The 23572-nt window shown below is 37.0% G+C and overlaps 1 long non-coding RNA gene across 1 annotated transcript in view; it reads left to right on the top strand.

The window, feature by feature from the left end:
- LOC112919925 (uncharacterized) overlaps positions 1-22138 on the top strand; it is a 169638-nt gene extending 147500 nt beyond the window's left edge. Inside the window, exons 5-6 of the long non-coding RNA XR_003234988.2 lie at positions 19679-19886; positions 22012-22138. This is a non-coding gene — a long non-coding RNA (uncharacterized lncRNA). The remainder of the gene's footprint in view (positions 1-19678; positions 19887-22011) is intronic.
- Positions 22139-23572: the final 1434 nt, after the last annotated feature.

Raw genomic sequence — 23572 nt, forward strand, 5'->3', positions numbered from 1 at the left:
TGAATTTCTGGCCAAAACCACTTTTGATCCAAATAAAATGAGTTTTTTTTTTAATTTGTGGCATCTCATGAAGCAAATTCCCTTCTATTTGTAATTATTAGATTAAGAGCAAAGTTTTTTAAAATAGCTACTTCTATAGCATCCAAAATCAAGTTAGAACAGATCAGAAGGCAGCATTTCTCTTAATATGCAGTTCATTTTGAACAAAGTTGCATTCAATATATGCACCATAACCGGAAATTGTGCGCATGCAATAATATTTTCACAGTGAGTAACATTCTTGTCATTTGTCAACACGTTTGTCTTTTATATCCTCCTGCAGCTAAATTTAGTTAGAAAAAGCCTATATAAAAGACATCTATGTATTTATGTATTTCTAGTGCTCATCTCTGAAAGGCCAGAGCACTTGACAAGCTGGATATTTTAACACAAAATGATACAAAAGGATAAGGAGCAGATATAAGGGGAAAATATTAGCTTTTTTTTGTTAACTCCAGGTTTCTCTGAAACTGTAAATTTGTTACCAGATCAGGTCAAAGAAGAAAAGGGTAGCCTGCAGAGATGCAGTAATGGCTAAGATCCATCTTTCTGCTCCAAGTTCTTACTTATGTTTCTTGAAGTGAATTTATTTTTAAATGGATCATATTTGCTTTCTTTGCAAGCATATAACAAAACTTATTTGAAATATCAAAGAGCCCAATATGTGACTTGGTATGTTGAATTCACAAAGTGGATATAGGGAAAAATGTAGTGAGTAGCTGTCAGGGAGGATTATTATAGAAAATGTACAGAAGAAGGAAGGTAGAGAAATCTTTTTCTTTCCCTTTACTTCCTTCTTATCTTCCTTCCTTCTTTTCTTACTTCCTGGAATCCAACTTCTGTAGTTGTGTCATACCTAAATAAAAGACAAATTAACTAGGCACATAATTAATATTGGTGGAAATTTGGGGGTAAGAAAGGAAAAAAATGGGGTTGCTCAAGATTTGAACTTCCTAATGAAAACACATGCACATGCACTACAGGCATACATGCACTTGTACACGTGTGCACACATACAGTAATAACTTCCCTAAGCCTAAACTTGGAAAATTTTGTGCCTTAATACTTCTGCCATGTTTCTTCATTGATATAATGAAATTTACCTAAATTGCAAACATTTGACTTTTCTTGCTATTCCATAAAGTATTTGGAAAATTTTTCCACAAGCTTTCTCAGAGACCAGATAAAAACGCCCTTTCACTGTTCCCTGTCTGTCACCCTCCGATTTCCTCTACACACATACTTCTTGGACAGCTGCATTTAATGCTAAGTTCAAAAACTATAACTTCCAAAGAGAGGAAAGTTTTGAAGTAAGTGATGCTTTTATTTACACGCTTAGGAAAGAAAATCTTTTTTTCCTTGGACTGTCGGCTAAGAAGCTGGCAGATTAGCCTTCAAGTTCAAAATGGGAGAATATCATTGTCTCTAAATGTCCTTGATTGTTTTTGGAGGGAACATTCAAAGAACGTTTTTTTTTTGAAATATGTTCCTTTCATATGAAAGAAATTAGGAAGAAAAGTAATGCTTTACCTTAATCCTAGAAATAGCAGCAACTTGATGAATGTTCCAAACATCCCTAGACATATTTAACCATATAATTTCTGGGATTTTCTGTAAAGTAATATTGATAGAAGGGGCCTCAGTGTTAAAATTTCAGCATTTCCCTGTAACATGACAGCATTTTCAGATGAATCTGCTCTCTAGAGGTGGTAATTCCTGGTATAACACAAATTCATCCCAGCAACATAGTCAGTGTACAGTTCAACAAATTACTTGATGTGCTTTCTGTTGACTTGGGTGTGTGTGGGGGTGAACTCAGAGTTTTCTGGCTTTTCCTAGCTTAACTGTTATCTTTATTTCTATTTAGCTGTCTCCTGGGCTTTGAAATTCTATGTATTATTATCCCTTGAGTACCTCCAGCAGGACCTGAAGTTCACAGTTAACGTTAACAAGGTGAACACTGTTATAAGGCACTCTACGGCAATTTCCTAGAGTCCATAGAGATGAATGATATTGAAAGGACAGTTCTGGAGATGTAAGGTCAATTTCTGTGGAGCTACCAAAACAAGCATAGAAAATTATAGAACTTGCCTATCTTCTTTGGGCTACACCTTCAGGGACATGTGAGGTTCTTCATCGTTTTTCCTCATTTATTGATGCGTAAATTTCTGAAAGATAAGAGTGTGTGTTTTTCTTTTTTACACAACAGTTATAGAAATGTTGTTGCTTTTACTGTGATTTTATCTTAACTAAAATTACCTAGATTATAAAGTTCTGCATTAGACTTTCCCACAGTAGGCTTTTTAAAGGCAGAAAATCTTAGCCATATTTGTATCTTCTCTAAAAGCTGATACAGGGCTTTATGCACCATAGATGCTTGATGTATATATTTTTAAATTAATAGTCCATATTTAGTTTTCTCTGACAGTTTTCCTGGAAGGCTCCCAAATTGTTTTACCAAAACAGAATGTACCAAAAGCTCTAGGAGTGATAGATCAATAATAACCCCATTTCATTGAAGAGGAAATTGAGATGAAGTATGTCCAAATGACTTCAATGGGGCCATAATATAGAAACAAAGCTAATAAATTCTAGATTTATTTTGTGGTTTTTACCTAGAGCCACATATAGTTTGATTAATGTAACCTCTTTTGGCATGAACATATGGATATGTGGGGAAGGAAAGGAGAGATGGATGGAAAGACATTGGGGAAAACCTAGAATGATTCATCTGGCTTAATTCTTTTCAGAAATTCAATCCAAGTTTATATTTGGCACCTATTACTAGAACTGCACTATGTTACATCTTATAGAATATGTAAAAGAGGTTTAAAAGATATCCCTGAATATGAACATTGTCTCAGAGCTTTCTTAAAATATAAACCTAATTAGCTGGATGACATAATTAATTAATTTATCAGCATTCCTAAATACTTGTTGTTTTATCATCAAGGATAAGAGTCCTAAGATAAAATGACTTGGAAAGGGGCACCTGGGTGGCTCAGTGGCTGAGCATCTGCGTTTGGCTCAGGTCATGATCCCGGGGTTCTGGGACTGAGTTGCATCAGGTCCCCTGCAGGGAATCTGCTTCTCCCTCTGCCTAGGTCTCTGCCTCTCTCTGTGTGTCTCTCATGAATAAATAAATAAAATATTTAAAAAAAACCCAGGACTTGGAAAGGTGGTGATAATGGTGGAGAATGGTGAAATCAAGTTCATTGGGCATTGTCCAGGAAAAAAAGTGCTGGAGGTGGAAGTGGGGTGAACCATGGGGAGGATCCCTGGTCTAAAGAGGCAATGTGAGGATTCTAAGAGTCTTTGTGGGGAGAGAATATTAAAACAGAGCTCTGCTTCACAGTCTGGCTTAGACCTGGTTCTGAGCCCTTCTATAGTGATGATGGGGGATTGGTAAGAAGACATCAGAGGGCAATGTGATACTTTAGGGTCTCTGTGACCTTCTTGAAGAAACGTGAAGTCAGTGATTCTTCAGAAAATATCACTTTGGTTGCTAAGACCAAAGTCTCTGCAAGTGTTATTCCTGATGTATTTACTTGATGGTGGGCGATGTATATTAATAGTCCAATGAAAATATTCAGTCTTGTAGATTTTTTTTTCCTTTTCAGACCTCTGCATGAAATTTTTGAAGTCAATTCTAACTGTAATCAGTCCTTTCTCTACTCATTTACTTAGGAATTCTTATTGTAAAGACAAACTTCTTTTATACATAATTTAAATTGTTGTCCCATGCAATTGTATAAGCATGTTTGCTTTACTGATTTTATTTTTTAAATGATTATATTAAATCATGTAAATATTGGCATGTAAAAACATGAAGTAACAGCATCATTTCAGGTTTTAACTTAAAGTGGGACTGCTCTGATAAGTCAGTACACTAGGGGTTAGACTGCACTGGGGACCCCAATGGGTATTTCCTTAAATTTAATTACTATTTTGAAAGCTGTTAGGAAGAATCTGATTTTAGTTAACTAGTCTTAAATCTTGTTTGAACTTGGCGGTGCTCTGACAAATTTGGAGGGTGAAAAGAAAAATTGACAAGTTTGGATTCACATTTAGTGTACAGGATGGGTTGATTCTAGAATTAGATAGATGATTAGGAACAGGAGAAATCTTTTCAGATGAAACTACTGGGAAAATATTTAATTCCAGGACTTGAGTTTTAATTAAGACTCTTCAGTTGCATTGCTGGGTGCCTGAGGACAAGTGCAGCCAATCCCTGAAAAGGAATTGAAGTAGTTCCTATGAAAGCCAGAAAGTACTCTTGCTCTGTCTCTTTCTGCTTTAAATACACATGGCTAGTATACAGGTCTCAGAGGTATTTGTTATACTTCTAATTGCATGTTGAGACTAATTGAACAGTGATAATCTAACTCCAAATTCCTGGGAGAAGTGGTTTGACCCAACTTGGATCAGCCATTGAGCCTTGGTCTAATCGCTTTGTCTGGTGGAGTCGAGTGGGGTAAGTAGAAAACTGAACTAATGAAGACCAGTCAACTGAGGACCTACTTCTGTGAGCAATTTTCAAAGAGAAGTAAGCAAGTTGAGTTGGGCAGATACTCAAGAGCAGTTGTGTAGAGGTTGAAATGGAGTTCAGTGAGTTGATGCAACAGGGTAGGGGAAAATGAGAAGATGAGTAGAGATAGAAATAACTTTTTATCAACCAGGATTAGAGTCAGCCATTCTTAAGCTTCCGAGTAAGAGTATTTCCTCTCCTTTGCCAGTGTGGAAGTGGAGAGCACTACGAGAATTTTGCCTCCTACCTAAAGTATTTCCTAACTAGTCATTTCTCACTGATGCTTTTAACCTCTAAACTTCTGCAGTTCTTGTTGCTACAGAGCTCTTGCTAATATAATATTTTATGAGGCTTTTTTAGTGCTATGCCACGTAGGGAAATGGTAGGAATATACGTATACAACTTCTTCATAAGATACTGCTCTATTACGCAGAGAAATGATAAGTATATGCATATACTATTTCTTCAGAGTAGAATTCATGTTTTTGTTTCTTTATGACCCACCTGCTTCTAAGAGCACCTAAAGCAGTAATTCACCTAGAGATTAGGCTACTCAAAGGCTGTGCCTTTTCTTCACTCCTCAGCATCTAATTATTAACTGCAGAGCCAGAAAAATTGTGCTGGATGAGCTCTCAAATGCTTTCTACTACTAACATTCTCTGATTCCAGGGCTTAAGATATAAACTCTCCCCAGTGAATGGAAAACTGTGACAAATCACAAGCATGGGGTGCCTCGACAATTTTAGCCTGCAGGTGCTGCTGTGGTGTAAGAAGAATTAAGGGGTGGGGAGGAACACATCAAACAATAGCTAGAAAAAGATGTTTTTAAGGATTCTGTTTACATCCCACATGCAGGAGTAGGTTTCCCTGCTCCAGCATCTCTCTGTGAAAGGACTGGGGTCGGTTTCCCGAACAGGGCAAGAACCAGAGGGTGTGTGTTCTCTCCAGCTGGACCTGGATATCTGAAAGGATGTCCTGTTTACATTTGGCATCAGAGCCTAGTGATTGCACTGCCTGAGTACCCTCGAGAAGAGATGAAACTCAAAATGGATTTTTCACACAAGTTTAAAAAATAACACTCTGCTTACTTGTCATCATAACTACCTGGGATTGGTTTACCAAAGGCTTATATTTAAAAAGAATGCTTACTAAGAAGGGTGAGGCCATGGTATCCATGGAATGCAGTTTTTGGTGGCCATGGCAGATTTTCTTTATCCTTTCTCTTTCATTTCTTTTTTCTTCCTCCAATTCTTTCTTTCTTTTCCTTTTCTTTTTCCTTTTCTTTCTTTCTTTGTTTTTTTAAACAAAGAGAAAAAGAAGAGTCAGAGGTTTGGCTGATGGCCAGACTCATTTCATGAAATGAACTGTGTAGGTAACTGAACACTATAATATCATAGTTAAGCATTCAGTAAAGAGGGAATCAACAAAGCAAGTAATCTTTCTTTCTTTCTTTCTTTCTTTCTTTCTTTCTTTCTTTCTTTTCTTTCTTTCTTCTTTCTTTCTTCTTTCTTTCTTCTTTCTTTCTTTCTTTCTTTCTCTTTCTTTTTTTCCTTTCATGCGTTCTTTCCCTCACTCTCTTCTTCTCTCCTTTCCTCAGTCTGTCTGTCTATCTCTCTTTTTAAAGGAACAACCTATCCTTGAGATAAGGTCATGGTGAGGATCCAGACTAAGAAGAAGGAGAAATTAGAAAAAATGTTACTGGTGAAAAATCATTCTAAAGACAAACTGTTAAACAATGAAGTTTGTCAGTCCTGGCAGTTGAAGTACTGTGATTGTGAAAGTTGTCTATTTGTCCATTGCAAATCTTTTTTAAGAAAAAAAAAAGTATATATATTTATGTTATCTTCTTAAAGCTCCTGTCGTTTCTGACAGCTTGACATTCTGATCTTCTGGTTTATACTTAGTACTAAATATTGTTGTCTCTTCTAATTGGCTACCATTCTGCCTTAAAGTCTTTCTGGCTTGAAGTGGGTGGGGAAAAATATGTATAGAATAGTTTCAGGGTACAGATTTTGTCTTCCCAATGAGATTGTAACCTTCTTCAAGATAAGTCACCACAGAGTGCCATTTTTAGACATTGTGCCAACACAGAAATTAATCAAAGAATAGAACAACATAGAGGTATTCAACTTTTGGTCTTTCTCAAAGAATTTGTACCAATTTCATGATTTCTTTGTTTATTGTATATCAAGTATGCATAACAAGCGTCAAATACCAATTTGTGTGTATTTGATGATGCCAAGGCTCCTCTTGCAATAAGTGGAGCCAGAATTATCAATTGAATAGCCAAGTAAATGAAGACCAGGTATTCATAACCCACCATTTATCACGGGTTTGCAAGACAACTGCATTTATTTCCATCTATGTGTGAGAGAATGTGCCTAGCAATCAGGTCAGCACTATGAACATTGCACTGTATTTATCTTTAGTCCCTAAACATTGTGTGTAATCAAGGAAGTGAGATGGAGTAATAAAAAACCATTATAGTGTTCTGAAAGCCCTCAATTTCATATTTACATCTTGGAACCAGCTCATTCTGACTTCATAACTCCTTAATTAGAGGCACAGTCGTTTTCTTTTCTGTAGGGCATTTTTTTTCACCCTCACAATACAAGCATACATTTGGTAACTAATACCAGCAATTAGCCTCATCTGCTATGTAAATGAGTGTAATTGCAATTAAATACTTTAGTAGGCCCAAAGGGAAAACATGCAATCATTACAAAGTAAGTAGGAGAGCATGGTTAAGGGACATTAGAAATGTTAGCAGAAGTGCCTTTTCCCTGCGGTGTCAGGAGCCTTTTCTATGGTGAATTATTTCACTGGGAGCCCTGGAACTTGACTTGCATTTCCTGTTCTGTTTTCCTATGGAGATCTGAAAACTGTCCTTTTCAGCATTTCTCAGGGTTGGTTGGTTTTGGTAAAAATCAATTTGGGAAATAGTTTTTCTTCAGCATGGCTCCAGAGCTTAAAAATATCAACTTTCAGCTACTTTTGTTATACAAAAATAGCATTGTTTACCAGAAAGATAATTTTCAGTGTCAATATTTACCCCTTAGTAAATCTTAAGGTTGAGAACTATTGAAAGAGCATAACACACATAGGAGAGAGTAATGACCTACTGAGGAGTCAAGCAGTAGCAGTGCTAGGTTAATAGCACAGGGTGGCTTAGAGCCTACGCTCTGAAGCCTGAGTGTGGGCCTCTAGCCCTCATTAGCTACATGAACTTGGTCAGGTCATACACCTATATTCCCCAGTTGTTAAATGGGAAGACATAGTATATATATCTCCTAGATTGCTGAAGAGATGAAATTGGTTAATGTAAATAAGACACCTAGAATATAGCCTGACAGAGAGTAAATGGTCAACCGATAACTGTGCATTGAATAATCTTTGGTCCTTCCATTCTTCCATGCAAATTTTCTCTCTGGATAAAGCCAAACTTCAAAAAAATGCACGTAAATGGGATCATGGTGGTATCTAGTAGGAGTGAGCTTCCTCTTGTTCAGCATTATGCTGTAAGATTTCTTTGAGGGGCATGATTCCCATGAGACTTACTGTTGTAAGCATGCATTAACTCCAGGAGTGATTCACACTTCAGTGTGGGGACTTTGTGAGAGTCCAAATAAAAACAGGTGTTTTTATCTATGAACAGTGAACATGTAACAGATCATTTTTCTTTCTTTGCTTTGGTGGCTAAGAGTCACATAGGCAAATTCATAGCCAACACATTCTAGTTATCTATATAGGACTCTCCTGCATCACAGCTTTTGTTTCTCCTTCTTTTAGTTTCATAAACCTCCACATCCTTATTTGTGAAAAAAATCTTTTGCTATGTGCATCTTGTAAACTATTTCAATTATTCTTATTTAGTTGGGTGTCATTGACCAAGTCACTATGCCTCAGCTCCTTTGTCTTTAAAATGTAAAGTTGGGTTAGGTGACTTCCATGTTGTTTTCCCAGCTTCAAAATGCTGATTCTTAATTAAAACGAGTTCCTTTTGTTGTTGTTGGAAATGATAGCTTGGATAAATGAAGGGAAGACTCTTTAGAAACAAGTGATGCATAATATCAGAGCTAAACAATGTAGGAGAATCTTTCAGATCTTCTCACTTTGAATATTTCTGTCTTCTCTCTAACTATAAATTACTCAGAGCATTTAAATACATGATCATGAATATTTCAGTTGGTTTTCGGTTCCTTTCCCTCAGTGAAGGAAAAGGTAGAGGCTTTGTTTCTGATAGTGGAAGTGGGCAAAGCCCACTTTTGTGACTTCCCCCATAATTTCTCCTATATCCTATTCAAGGGAATGGAAACAATGGGACCTCAAAGAATAAAGAAAATAAAAGACTGTAAACCTCTTTGCCACTTTTGATAGAAGGGAAAAATTCTAGAGTTCTTATCTTCTGCTCTTGTTCACCTACCACCTAAGAGTTACAGGGAGGGCTTCAAAGGCTTAGCATTGTCCACTCCACTGAACTACGTTATCAGAGAAAAGACTGCCAGATGTTTAGCAATCAAACTTGGTGCAGAACATAACTTTAATGGAAAACAGAAGGGCGTTTTGTTTCCCTCCCACTGTGCTATCTATCTGAGCGACTTTCAGGAGCCCACTTTCCTTACTGTTCTTTGAAAGGCACACACACACACACACACACACACACACATTTTCTGAAATGCTGTAATTTGACCCATTTTGATATAACATAAGGTGAATCTTTGCATATACTTGTGAAATAAGTAACTTCACATCCTTAGGGAAGGAGTTCATAAAGCCTGTATTTTGTAGTGTTAAGATCACCTTAGAAAACAATTATTCAAACGCAAATGGTAACATTTGGTATTCAAACTACCCCAAAAGAGTCAAATCTTATTTTCCCTGTTTATATCTGGTCAGTTCCCCTGGCACCACAGATTTAATATCCTTTTTTTCCCCTTCTTTGTAAAGACCTGGCAACTTTTAATAATGGGCTAAGAGGGTAAGAGTGTAGAAAATGTGTTTTTTTAGAAAGAGACATTTAATTATTTTACCTTCATTAAGATCCTTTGAAAAAAGAAAAAAAAATGTCCATTATTTTTAGACTGAATTGAAAAAGACAGGCTTTCACTATATGATCATTTGGGTCACTTTGACAATGAAGGAAATCCTGCCCAAAACACTATTATAATGAATAAGGTGTGAAGGCTACTTATAGCTGCAGAGAACAGAAGTTTAACTTAATCAAACAGTTTAACTTATTAAGGTGGGACTGGCTTGTTTTTAAAGGATTTTCCCCATACCCCAGATTTTATTCTTTACAAATTTATGTCACAGTAAAGTGCCCATATTTGTGTTGTAAAGCAACTCCGAGACATCTGGCTGTAGTGGGGTCTTGGAATAGTGTAACGAAAATTTGATGTCAGTGGCTACTCTTCTAGATGCTATGCATCTAGACAAGCTCTTATAAAAACAACAACAAAACAACAAAAATATAAAATAAAATAAAATAAAATAAATGGAAAATGAATTGCAAAATAAAGTAATTTGTAGGTTTTCTGTTATTTATTATTTTGGTACATTTTAACCTTTAGATATAGTGACCACAGGAAGAAAAAAAACAAAACCTTGGTATAATTGTGGGTTATGAAGCTGGTTGGTTGAGCAAATGTTACTCTATTTAAGACACAGTTCCCAGCCTCATCCCCAGTTTCCTGATATTCTCCTTCACCCTGTGAAGACACCCTGTGTCTTATTTTCCATTGAATTTCCAGTGTTTGTGAGCAGAAGAGACTCAAAAAATAGGTATTGGGTGTTGGATTGGGTGCTACTCGAGGGAAGTTTTCTTTCATAGACTTTGAGTATGCTCTGTGTGCCCAACATGATTGACAAATGGTGTTTGCAAAGGGAAATTGTTCAGAAGGTAATAAAAATATCTTTGTTTATAGTCTGACTGCAAAACAAAGTGAGAAAATTCTCAGGCCCAATTTTCAGTTCTGTAGTCCAGAGAGATCACTCAGACAGTGTTGGGTCTCACTCAATTTCCAGGTAGCCCCTCGAGAGGTGAGCTTAGGCTTTTGAGGTTAGGGTCATTATCCAGATGATTCCGCCCTCCCTTCCTCTGCATTCCCTCTAACAACAATGCTTTTCCCTTGTTCAGTGGCCTGTGAGGGGCCTCTGTGTGAATGTAACTTTTATTTTCACTCTTAAAAGAGTGTTTCAAAGAGAAGTCAAGATTTGGCCTGATCTCTTCCCAAATTCATGGCCATGCTCTTAATTAGACAAAAGTTTCTAGATTGGATATTACCTATTTTAGGCACTCAAGGAGGACTTGGCTTTTCAAGGAATATTAAATATCAAATATATATATGTTATTTTTGAATTATTACTGTCAAAAACTATGTGCTCACTTTTCACACTCATTTAAAACAAAATCACAGCAATTTCCTGAAATCAGATGTATTTTAAAAGGGAACCAAAAGAGATTGGAGATGTGTTTGTCTTATTTTAAGGAGGGGCTTATTAGATGTATATTTTTTAAATCATTATTTAGGAAAAAATTCTGGGATCGTGTGAAAATGAATTGACTAAAGAAGTGGAATTTGTCTGGTGAAAGAATGTGTTTTTAGTCTTCTCAACTATATATTCTGGGAGGTACAGTTTTTTGTTTTTTTTTTAAATCAGTAGTTTACATGCCCCAAGTTTTGAATTAATTCATGACTACTATTGAGACATTTCCTGTCTACCAGATCTAGAAACAAATCCAGATAAATTTCATGAAAATTTGTAACAACAACAACAAAATTTTAAGTGCACAAATCAGAATTTCAGAAGAGATCGGGGGCGTTCAGGGTGGTATGGCCATAGACATGTCTTTAGAATGTCAAACACCAAATCTTGTTTGTCCTTTTGGTTTTGATAGCAGGTTTTTGATTTATGGTCAAGGAGAAACTTGATGCAAACCAAATTGGAGTTTGAGAACTTAGGGACATAGTCATTCTGAACTACCACCTTTCAGTGGATTATTGCAGTGGTGCCCAAAAAGTATGAGTTGAGAACATAGACCTAGCACTAGAAAAGAAAACTGAAAGTATTGCCCCCACGGGAAAAGTATCTTCATATCAGTAGAGCATCATGTTTGTGCTCCAAACCACATAGGGGCTTAATGTTTAAAAGAAAGGAGGTGGGGTTATGGTTCTGGAAGAGTGTTCATACAGAATGTATAGTCTTTTTGTGCAGTAGTTAACCAAAAGAGTTATCTACCCCAAACTACAATGAAAAGGTTAAAGCAAAGCAATATGTAGAAATACTTTAACAATTTGATAGTTGCTTCTTGAATGGCCCCTGTGACCCTGCTTTGTTGTAGGGTCTTACAGAGCTAGTCTTTAAGCTCTATGAGCCCAGAGACTTTCTCTGATGTTTATGGAAGGCCTTTGCTGTTCTTAAAATGTAGTAGGCACTTAGTATTCATTTGTTCAATGAGTAAAAAAATAATGCAAAAATCTATAAGATGATGTCTCTGCCCCAAGGAGCATATTGATTAAAAAGCATTCACAAACGGCTTTACAGTTGACAGAATCTATTAACCTACTTTATTACCTGCAGTATTCAGTGGTTCCAACTCTGGTTTGTATCAGAATCACCTGGATAGACTCTTCCTTCCTTCGTTCCTTCCTTCGTTCCTTCCTTCGTTCCTTCCTTCCTTCCTTCCTTCCTTCCTTCCTTCCTTCCTTTCTCTCTTTCAGATGTTTATAACCCAAAGTAACTCAGGGAATGGAATCTTTCTGGGAAGTGGCAGAGATGGTGAAGGAAACAGGTGTCAACATTCACCAGGTGATTTCTGGCACACAATGCTGACAGAAGTTTCCATAGTGGAGAAGAGGGTAGGCTGCTAGTTCTGATCCAGACTGAGTTTAAAACTGTCTCTAGTCTTTGCTAGCTTTTTAACTTTAAGATTAAGTTCTCTGAGCCTCAGTTTTCCCATCTATAAAATGGAGAGAATAACAGAACTACCCTCAGAAGACTATTGGATGGATTCAAGGAGATAAGCCACATAAAGTGCATATCCCAGAGCCTAGCACAGAGTAGGCACTCAAAAAACTTTATAATTGCTAAGCATCAGGGCCTGTGACTTATTTCATTTTCAGTACTAGACCTAGGAGGAAAAGCCACAATCCCTGTTCTCTTGGGAGAGGCTGTCATGACATTTTCTCTCATCTGTTTAACCACAGGATGGTGTGAGAAGCTTACTCCTCCTGAATCCCAGCCAGGACCAACTAGACATTTGGTAAGGTCAAAATAGACTATGGCATTTCCGATCCCCACTGGACTTCCCTCTAGGATGAACGTACTCATGTTGTTTCAGGATTTCCAGCAAGTCTTGGCCTGGAAACCAGAAGCTAAAGTTATCCCAAAATGATAAGCTCAGGAACTACATGAAATGTTGATTTGGATCTAGTTTCAAAGGTTATCAAAGGTTCAGAAGCTGAGATAGGAAAGGCAGTTAGGGTTGGTGGGAGGGGGGGTCTAGCATTTTATACCCTCAGGGGAAAATTGTTCTATAGAGATAAAAACCAGTTTTGACTGAAATGGCCAAGCACACAGGTAACTTTTAATTAATGATAAACTATAATCTGAGTCTCTCAGATAAACAAAATAAGCAGCTGTAATAAGATGGGGTGTATCAGAGTGCCATAGGAAGGTCAGGCGTGACAAATTGGGAAACTGGGATGTTGAGCTGGCTCATGACCATTATATAACTAATATTTTTGCTAAATTTAAACATGAGCAGCCTTCTCTGGAGGTGTGTGGGTGGAGAGGTGAAGGGGCAGATTGAAAACAATGGTCTTTCTTTTAATAATGTACTTTAATTTTAGGCCAGGGTTGAATGAGAACTTCCAGCTAACAGTATATTTTTTGGCAGTTCTGTATTTTTCTGAACTGAAGCTACATTTGGCCCTGTGGCACACCCTTATTTTTCTGTCAAACTACTACATCCAGTGCATTTTTCTCTGGCCTCCCTGGAAGTAGAATTGTCTCGGCCTTTCCCCTGCAGAACGCAAAACATAAACATAAGGGCATTAAAATGGAAACAGGATCTTGGTTCTCACTGTTTCACCAGGCTTCTTAGCACTGACCTTTGACCCTCATTAAGATCCCATGGAAGGTCTGGGCATCTGGGGTGTGTAGCTCACTGTGGGAATTTTTTTGTTGTTATGATTGTTGTTTTCCTCCTCCTGGATTATTTTGGCTTAACCTGAGGCTATGATGTAAAATAAGCCACTTTCAAGAGCTTTTCCTGACCTCGTCTGGGGATGGGGTTAGAATGAGATTTGACTACTGCTGCTGTCAACTCAACGAATCCATTTTCAAGGCTTTATTTAAAATTTATGTGAGAAAATAAAAGTTAGCATCTCTTGCATTCTCTTGTATTAATGACAGGTAAGTTCTTGGTTTTGAACACCCACGTAGAATTGTTGAAGATATCGAGGCTTCATGTTTTTATCTATTTATTTTTTTTACTCACTTGTTACTGTTGTAAAAGTAGGGCTCTACATAGATACCCTTTCCCCTATTTTCTTGATTTATGTTGTTTCACATTATACTTTCATTAAAGAAGACATCTTTCCTGATCACTCAGTGGGAAATATCTCAGATATGTTCGTTTTTCTTTAATGGAATCCTTTGTTGTCCTTGAGTAGTTTAAGAGGCTGAAGTCCAGAAATAAAATTGGATGGTAATTTAAAATATTCTAGTTGAGTGGCTAATCTATGTACATATTTAGGAGTAATTAGTAGAGAATTTAGAAAATTTTCAATAAAAGCAGAAGAGCAATGATTTAGCATAAGGTAGAATGATTCTTTCCTCTTTGGTTGGGTACCTCTTTGGATGTCTCAGGGTCACAGACTTCTTTCTATTCAACAAGAGCTAAGTTTCATCTTAAACTTCACTAATCCATTGTAGACTTTTCTAATGGTTCAGTTGCAGTTGATGTAAGAGTAACTTATAAAAATGTTGTGCTTGAAGAAGGCAGATAAGTTTTCTTACAGGTATTTTGGATTTTGTTTTTAAGAGAATATTAACAGAAGCCAATATTTAATCTTTATAGTGTTTTTTCCCTCCTAGGGAATTCAATATGCTCTGTTCTAAAAATTCTGGAGATTATACAGAATTCTTATTTTGAAATGGAAAAACTGAGACTCAAGATGGCAAATAGTTTGCCCAAGGTTACTAAGTCTCACTGTATCTAAAACTCAACTTCTCGGGGATCCCTGGGTGGCTCAGTGGTTTAGCACCTGCCTTCGGCCTAGGGTGTGACCCTGGAGTCCCAGGATCTAGTCCCACTCGGGCTCCCTGCATGGAGCCTGCTTCTCCCTCTGCCTGTGTCTCTGCCTCTCTCTTTCTCTCTCTGTGACTATCATAAATAAATAAAAGTTTAAAAAAAAAGTCTTAAAAAAAAAAACTCAAGTTCTCAGCCTCTAGTACTGTATTGTATCTATAAGTAAAAAGAAAATAAGAAACCCAACCCTGCTCTACCTCAGAAAAGAAGAGGAAAAAGCTAGAAATGCCTATTTGTGCCCTTTCAAGCTCTCACTATAAAAAAAGTAATCTTTCCCACAAAACCTTCTTTTTTTTGGATGAGTATATATGCAATATTCTAAACTCTTCCTAGGGGAGTCCGTTTTTTGCTTCAATTTAATTTTAGGACTTAGGCTTCTAGAAGGCAGATATCTGGTTCTACAGCACTCAAACTACAGTTATTTAATAGACAAATGTCAGGAGGAGAAGTAAGGGAAGAATATATGATTACTAGGTTGTATAGGCACTTGAAGGGGGCCATGGAATAAGTCACACTGTGCCACACTATTCTTTCTCCTTGAAAATACCACTTCCCTTTGCACTCTGCTATTCCGGGCCCAGAACCTTTATACAAGTTGATTCTTTTACAGAGCCTCCTTTATTGACACAGTTCAGTTGTCTATAAATACCTAGATAGCTTCATTTGATTTCATATATTTTTTGCAAACATTCTTCAGCTCTTTCATGTTTCTGCTTAGTCTTTTAAATTAATCACACACTTCTTTTTTCATTACTTATTTTTTTAATTCCACAGGGCCTAACATGTTGCTCTATACAAAGCAGTCAATAGCTTTGTTGACTGATTATAATGACATGAATCATACGTACAATAAATTACTTGACCACGTATAGGGTTAGTACAACCCTCTCTTCTGTGTGGAGATGAGATAAAAATCAGAAGAGGAGTGTGTTTTTGTATCCCATGTGTCCTTTGCAGGGAGTGCTAAATGAGGAGGGGTCTGACATGGCAAAAATTGCATTACCTTTATTAATAACTGCAACTTATATATGTATAGCTCCTTGGAAATTCAGATATCTTTAGTATATATTATCTCATTTGATTTTCACAGAAAACAGTCAGTCTGTATTGACTCTGTTCTATGGCTGAAGATACTGAAGCTCACAGGAATTTAGTGTTTTATCCATATTTATATCTTAGAAGTAGTTGAACCTTGAACCCAGTGTTTTGTTTTGTTTCCTTCTGCCTCGAGGGTTCATGCTCCTTCCAGCCCACCGTGTTGCTTCCCTCATTCCATAAAGCCATCACTGCAATGCTCACAGTTTGTGACTCATTCTGGAGTAATATCCCTGCCTCAAGTGATATCTGTAAATACTATTAACCAAGAGAGTTCTACAACTACCATATGCCCTGTAGTTTCTAGCATAATAGAGTTATAATATTGAAATAAGATGCCCCCCCCCATTTTTTTTTCAAATAAGAGGTCTTATAGAACTAAGGTTGCATGGAAAAAAAGTCGCAGGTCACTCAGACATTGCATTTTGAGCATAATGAGCTCTTGTGCTTCATTTGACTAGCATGATTCTGGCTTTAGCTCAGAAGGAAGTTTAGTGTAAGCTTCTAGGCCTGCTGCCCACTAGAAGGAAGATTTGAACATCCTTCTCCTTTTTTTCAAAACTGAGAAGACATTTAATAACTTTCTGAGGTGAAGTCCAATATGTCTGAAATCATCGAAGAACGACAATCTATTAATACAAAATACTCATTTCCATAATGTACTTTCAGAACAATGTGCAATCACAAAGCATTCATAAGATTTCCATTAAATAACATGGAAATATTGGTGGATGAACTCTTTCCCATCTACCCCCAAATAACAATACTGTACCATGTATGGTACCTCCTGTTTTGTTTTATTTTTAAGGCTTTGCTTGATTTCAGCTAGTTTAGACTTCATAGTCTCAAATCTCTTATGAAGCGTATCTATTCTGGCTCAGAGCCTTCCATTGAACCCCATTGCATTGCCCACCCCCAGCTACACAGACCCAATCTTCCAGATTTAGTAGAGATCATTACCACCCATAAATTTTAGGTGCATTAAAGGTAGTTTCTCTCTTTTGTAATCATTATTAATATTTGATGGCTAAGGTATTATTCTTTATCGATAATTTTATAGATCATAGCTAATTTAGAAAGAAAAAAATCAGAACTATAATGCAAAGTAGTGCAGCTCCACTTTAAAGAGTGACCTTGTCAAAGAGATGCATTTTTACTTCAATTAAATTCAAAGTCAGTCAGTCCCATAGGTAATGTTAGCAATTATAAGAATACTTTGTAAAAGTAGTTTAAAAACACTCAGAGAACTTTTATGTGATGCTAGTTTTTAAAGCAAGAATGTCTTCTAAAACTTCAATTCTTTATGAGATCATTTTGGAGTGTACTGTTACATAAAACATGAGGTCAGTAACTAAGGCTAATTAAATTTTAGTAGGAGCAAAAGTCACCAAAAGGTTTTTGCATTCATCCTACCAATTCTAAAACAGTGATACAATACACCATTAATAGTCTTAGAATTGCTAATTATTTCAACATGAATAGCGATATCAACGCTGTCAGTTTAATTTAATACACTCAGGAGAATTCCTGCAGAATGCATGATTTCTCTATTATTTCCTGGTTTTCACAACCACTAAAAGCTATAAATTCTCTTTCTTTTCTTTAGAGAAAGAGAGAGATTAGTAGTCTGGACCCTTCTCACCTTTTTGAGGAATGTTGCAGTTGTTATTTTTTTAAGAAATGGGAAGTAAAAACAAAATAGAAACTCAGAAATGAGAGTAGCCCAGGTTTAATTCTGTGATGGAGTATGAGGGAAAATATTCCTAACTCCAAAGTTAGGTATTAATTAAGATGCTCATGACTTCTGTTGATTTCAGTGGAGTTTCTACTTAGGAAATGACCTTAGACTTGGGGTTGAAATGTCTCCTTTTTGGAGAGGAGCTAAAATTTTTTTTTTAATTTTTATTTATTTATGATAGTCACAGAGAGAGAGAGAGAGAGAGGCAGAGACACAGGCAGAGGGAGAAACAGGCTCCATGCACCGGGAGCCTGACATGGGATTCGATCCTGGGTCTCCAGGATCGCGCCCTGGGTCAAAGGCAGGCGCCAAACCGCTGCGCCACCCAGGGATCCCTGGAGAGGAGCTAAAATGAAAGTCAGAGGGAGTATAAGTGAAAAGAAACTGCTTGATTGAATAAGCAAGTAGAAACTTCATTAGAAACTTAACCAAGTTAAAAGGAAGGAGTAATCCTCATTTCACAAAGTATTTCATTTGGAAGGCAATAGAGAACAACCACAGCTTTCTCTTGGGGGGGGGGGGGGCGGGAAGAGTGAGTCAAAATTTATTCTACAAAGGATTCATCCAATAGTAACTAATTAAAAAGTATGAGGTTAGGCCTTAAAATCATGGAATCTCAGAATTGGAAAAAACCTTGAGGATAATTTATTCTAAGTTTTTAATGCATATGATCCCTTAAAAGTGACTGGTCAATCTTGGCTTGCATATCTGTAGTGATAGGAAGCTTACTACCTTATTTTCAGAACATTCTAATTTTTTGTACCCTCTTCTTTAAACCAGTTGAGTTTTCACTCATTTTCTGGGGGTTTAGCATCTTCTGAAATGTGGTATTTGACATGGTTTTAAGTGATATACAGAACAGAATCTCAATTTCAATAGTAACATGTTTTAACATACATTAAAAAAACCCAAAAACTATTGCACCAAACTCATGACTTCACAAATTATTATTGCTTAGGTTGGGGCTAAGGGGGGAAAAAGTGAGTTCACCTAAGGCAGAGTTAGGAAACTCTAAGGTAAATATTAAGCATATATGAAGATGAATGTGACCAAAGTTGTGAAGGTAATTATAAAATGACTAAGTATGAAAAACTGTACCCTAGGCCTCCTGGGAGAACCAGAACAGATGCCATAATCCTGATTCATGACAGACTGTACTATCATGAGATTAGTCAGGAAGGCGTATATAGGTAAATTGGGTCAGAGAAAAGAGGTAGAAGGCTGCTGTAATAATGGGGCAGACCTACGATGGCCTGATCCATGGTGGGAACAGCAAAAATGTCAAGAAAGAAGTCTGTTAGTGGAGTGTTATGGAAAGGACACTATCCTGCATCTCCAAGGACTCAGGTCTTAGTCCTATCTCTCCTTTACTAGAATTCCCTTTACTTCTCCAGACCTCAGTTTTCCTCATCTGTGGAATGGTTTCCAATGCGAGCCTCAAAGTTCTTTCCATCTTTGAAGACCTTTGATTACATAATCATTATGCACACATAGACTTAGCAAATGAATGGATATATGAGGAATGGGAAAAGAAAGACTAGACGATGGCAGTGAGGTTTAAAGAATGGGTGCTTAGGGTCATTCACAGACAAGACAGTCAAGTGGGGAGGATAATTTGGAATCAGTGGGCAAGGAAAGATTGGTTTGGATCTATCGCAATAGAGATGCCAATCACATCTCTTTGTTATGTCTGATAGGTCTTTGGACACTTGGAAAAGAGTGAGATTTTATTTGTTCATTTGTAAAATAGAAATTAAGTGATCTATAGAGATCTGGACATCACTTACATAGAGATAGGTGAAACTATGGAAATGAAGAAGACGATCAATAAGGAAAAGGAGAAGAGAAAATGAGTCAAGGGAGTTAACTACTCAGGGCTATTATGTGTCAGACATTATTTACATTGTTCCTTTAAACTATACAAAAATCATAGGAGGTATGTATAATTTGCCCCATTTTACAGAATAGAAAAATGATGCTTGGTGTGGACTAAGATCACACAAGAATGAATACATAGCTCAGACTCGAACCTATCTGCCTGACTTCCAAATGTATGTGATCCCAGCCCCATGAGGTCAGAGACTTGTGAAACATTGACAATGAGGGAAAGGAATGAGGACACTGCATCAGAATCCTCTGAAAGGTGCAAGGAGAACCTCTGATTGTACAAGGTGAGTGCAGCCAAAGCCCGGGGGAAGAAAAGGAGGTGACAATTATAGTTGACCCTTGATCCCTGTGGGGATTGGGGATGCTAACCGGCATGCAGTCAAAAATCTGCATATAACTTTTGATTTCCCAGAAACTTAATTACCAATAGTCTACTGTTGATTAAAATCATCATCGATAACATAAACAATTAACACCTATTTTGTATGTTATATGTATTATACAGTGCATTTTTACAATAAAGTAAGATAGAAGAAAGTATTAAGAAAATTATAAGGAAAATGCATTTACAATACTGTACTGTATTTGTCAAAAAGAATCTGTGTATAAGTGGACCCACATAGTTCTAACCTTTGTTGTTCAAGGGTCAACTGTGTATATACTGAACAGTTACTGTATGCCAGATGCTTTTCTAAGTGATTTACATGTATTAACTCATTTAATCCGAACAACAACTGGCTTACTGAATGGGCTGGACTCAGTAGGGTTCAAGGCAGTAAATAATTTTATTTTTTCTTACTAGAGCCTTTCAATCCCACCCACTTGGTACTCCACGACTACCCCTGGACAATGTATTGAGCAGATCCTATAACTTTTCTTGATCGTTTCTCACAGACTAGATTAGAAACTATGATCCATACATTAATATGATGCATATTATGTGGTGCCAAAAAGAATGAAGATGTTCTTTATGTACTGAAGCAAAAGGTTAAGTGGGGAAAAAAGCAAGAAAGTAAGTATAAAACCTATCAATATGTGATAAAGGGAGGAAAACATATATATTCATATTTAATTATGTATAATTAACTACTCTTCAGAACATCGCAGGACTTAATGAAATTATGTGCCCATGGGAAGGGAAATTGCTGGCTAGTGTAACTGTAGAAGGAGGGAGACTTTCCACTGAATTTCTTTTTATTCTCTTTGATTTTTAATCTACTTGAATGTGTTACTATTGAGCTTAGTCAGCTGCTGCCACAATAATAATCATCATCCCCAAACTTGTGGCCATAAACACTGATTCTCCTGCTCACAGGCAAGTGGTTTCGTTGAGTGGCTCTGCTTCAGGGTGTGGTTCTGCAGATTGCCCACTGTGGTTCTACTTCATTTGTCTTACTTTGGGGCCTCCAGCTAGAAGGATCAGAGACTTTCTGGGGTATATTCTTTTCACAGTGAAATCAGGAGTTTCCAGAGTGGTAACAGAGAACATTCATGCTAACAAAAGGTGTAGGTTTGGAACATCCACTTCTGGACTTCTACAGTCACTTCTGATCCACATGCTTAAGTAAGCAGGGAAGCATACTCCTCCAGGAGGTAGAGAGAATGAATCATTGCTGAACAATAATCTACCCCACTATTAAAAAATAGGTTAATTCAAGTCTAATAAAAACATGTTAATCCCTCATTCAGTCCCCTATTTCCTCTTTCTCCACTGTAGCTCAAACTTGACCCATATTTAGAAGTCTATAGTAGGGAAAGGAATAAAGTCCAGTTTCTTTTCTTTTCTTTTTTTTTTCTTTTTTCTTTTCTCTTTTCTTTTCTTTTCTTCTTTTCTCTTTTCTTTTCCCTCCCTCTCTCCTTCTCTTCCTCCTTTTCTTTCTTTCTTTCTTATTTCTTCTCCTTTTTTCACTTTACCTACCTTCAACTTCTACATGCTCTATCTGGCTTTTCCAAAGTTACATTCAAGAAAGAAGGGTGATTAGGAGGAAAGACTAAGTTTTTTGTTTTTGTTTTTGTTTTTTAAGTAGACTCCACATAAGCGTGGAGCTCAGTTTGGGGCTTGAATTTATGACCCTAAGATCAAGACCTCAGCTGAGATCAAGAGTCAGACCCTTAATCAACTGAGCCATCTAGGTGCCCCACCCCCAAAAAAAGATCAAGTTCTAATATGACTGGTCTTCTGTACTATTGATACTGTATGCCACTATGAGAAATAAGTACCCATACCTGCTGCTGATTAAAATATAACTTGCATCCAGTGTAGTCATCCTTCTCTGTTCATGATTAAACTTTTCCAGGTAAAAGCCATATTTCCTCAGCTTGGTTTTCATAGTAAGGAAGCACTTTGTCCTTTCAAATGCACAGTTATAATCAACAGATTCTCGCCTCTTTTTCCCCTTTATTCCACAGGTTGGAGATGGACGGTGGGTTAAAGAAGTGGATGGCATCCGGAAGCATGGATTCTAGACATGGCTGTGCCACTAAGTATAGAAGTAACATGAGTGAGAATATAGTTCAGCACCACCTTTCTAAAGAAGAGGAAACACACTTCACATAACTTATTCTCTTCAATCTGATAGTGACAAAGCTCTGCCTAAATCTGTATTCTTTGGACTCTAGTATAATTTTTTTCCCCACTGCATCAAAGCAGGAAGTCTTTCCTTATGTTTAAATAATTCTCTTTTGTGATTTAGATCCTTCCTTCTTGTTCTGGCCTCGGCAAGGACCAGACCAGGAGAGCAGCTGGTCACCATTTTTTATATGTGAACATTATAAATAAAAAGTTTTCCAAACCTGCCCTAAGAGTTAGGGTTTCTTTTAGAGTCTTGAGCCCCAGGGACTCATTTTAGCCCATTCAAACTACAAAATACTTTGGTTCTGAAGATCTTCTTCTGAAAGACCCCAATAAAGATTTCTCCTCACAGTCCATTCATCAATTAGCCTCCTTGTATGGCTAAGGGGAGATGTGCAAAGTCAGCTGAATTTGGCACTCATTATTCCTAGAGGAAGGTATATTTCAAACTTAATACTTAGATTCCAAACTCTTTTCTCTGTAGGAGTTTTAATGCTTAAGTAAAATAACATTCTTAACTCCAAGTATAGAGTTCTTAATAGGAACATATATCTTCTCCGCTCCCCCCCCCCATTTTTGGAAATTTAAAGTTCATTAAGTTACTAACTTTTGAAAACTTCCATCCTCCCACTTCACTGTCTGTCAGCCTAAAGGCTCCCTTCCTTCTTGTCACCATCTCTCTCCCTGTAAGGATAGATTCTGTTCCTCTTGTGTTTCATGTCTCACGTTTCTCAACATTATTGCCCTTTCTCTGCCTATCTTTAAAGGCTTGTGAATGTGCATGCATACCCTCTACATTTGCATGCACAATGCAGATAGAAGAACAAAATCTCCTGTCTTCTGAAAAAAATTCTAACTCTCCTCAGGTACTGTAGGTGTCTCATTTCATATTCTTGCTTGAAAATATGAGGAGCCCTGAATCATGATCTCGCATTATGCCTCAGAATAGGCCTTCTTAAAAGTACAGTTCCTTCCCCCAGAAGAAAGGAGAGAGCTACTTAAAACAAGCAATCAATCCATTTAGAACTCACCACCATCTAAACAACATTTCTTAGGGTGATGAATTGAAAGAAGAGAGGAAAAGAATATTTTAAAAATGGATTTAAAAGATTTTGGATCCATCAGCATTCACTGAGTCCAAACATAGAAATTCAATTCAATTTATTATGAAGAGAAAAGATTAATCACTTACAGAAATCTTGAGAAATTGGTGTGCTGCGTTCAGAGTTGTTAAATGAGAATCATTTTTAATTACCGCTATCCACTCAGTATAAAACTTTGCTACATGATTTGATTATCTTGCTGCAGCATGAATTGTCTTTAATTCCTCTCTGTTTCAATCCTCAAATCAAATCCATTGCTCCCCATGACAATTTTTCAGAGGGTTTAGATTTATTT

Source organism: Vulpes vulpes, chromosome 15, assembly GCF_048418805.1.
Source record: "Vulpes vulpes isolate BD-2025 chromosome 15, VulVul3, whole genome shotgun sequence".
NCBI lineage: Eukaryota > Metazoa > Chordata > Mammalia > Carnivora > Canidae > Vulpes > Vulpes vulpes.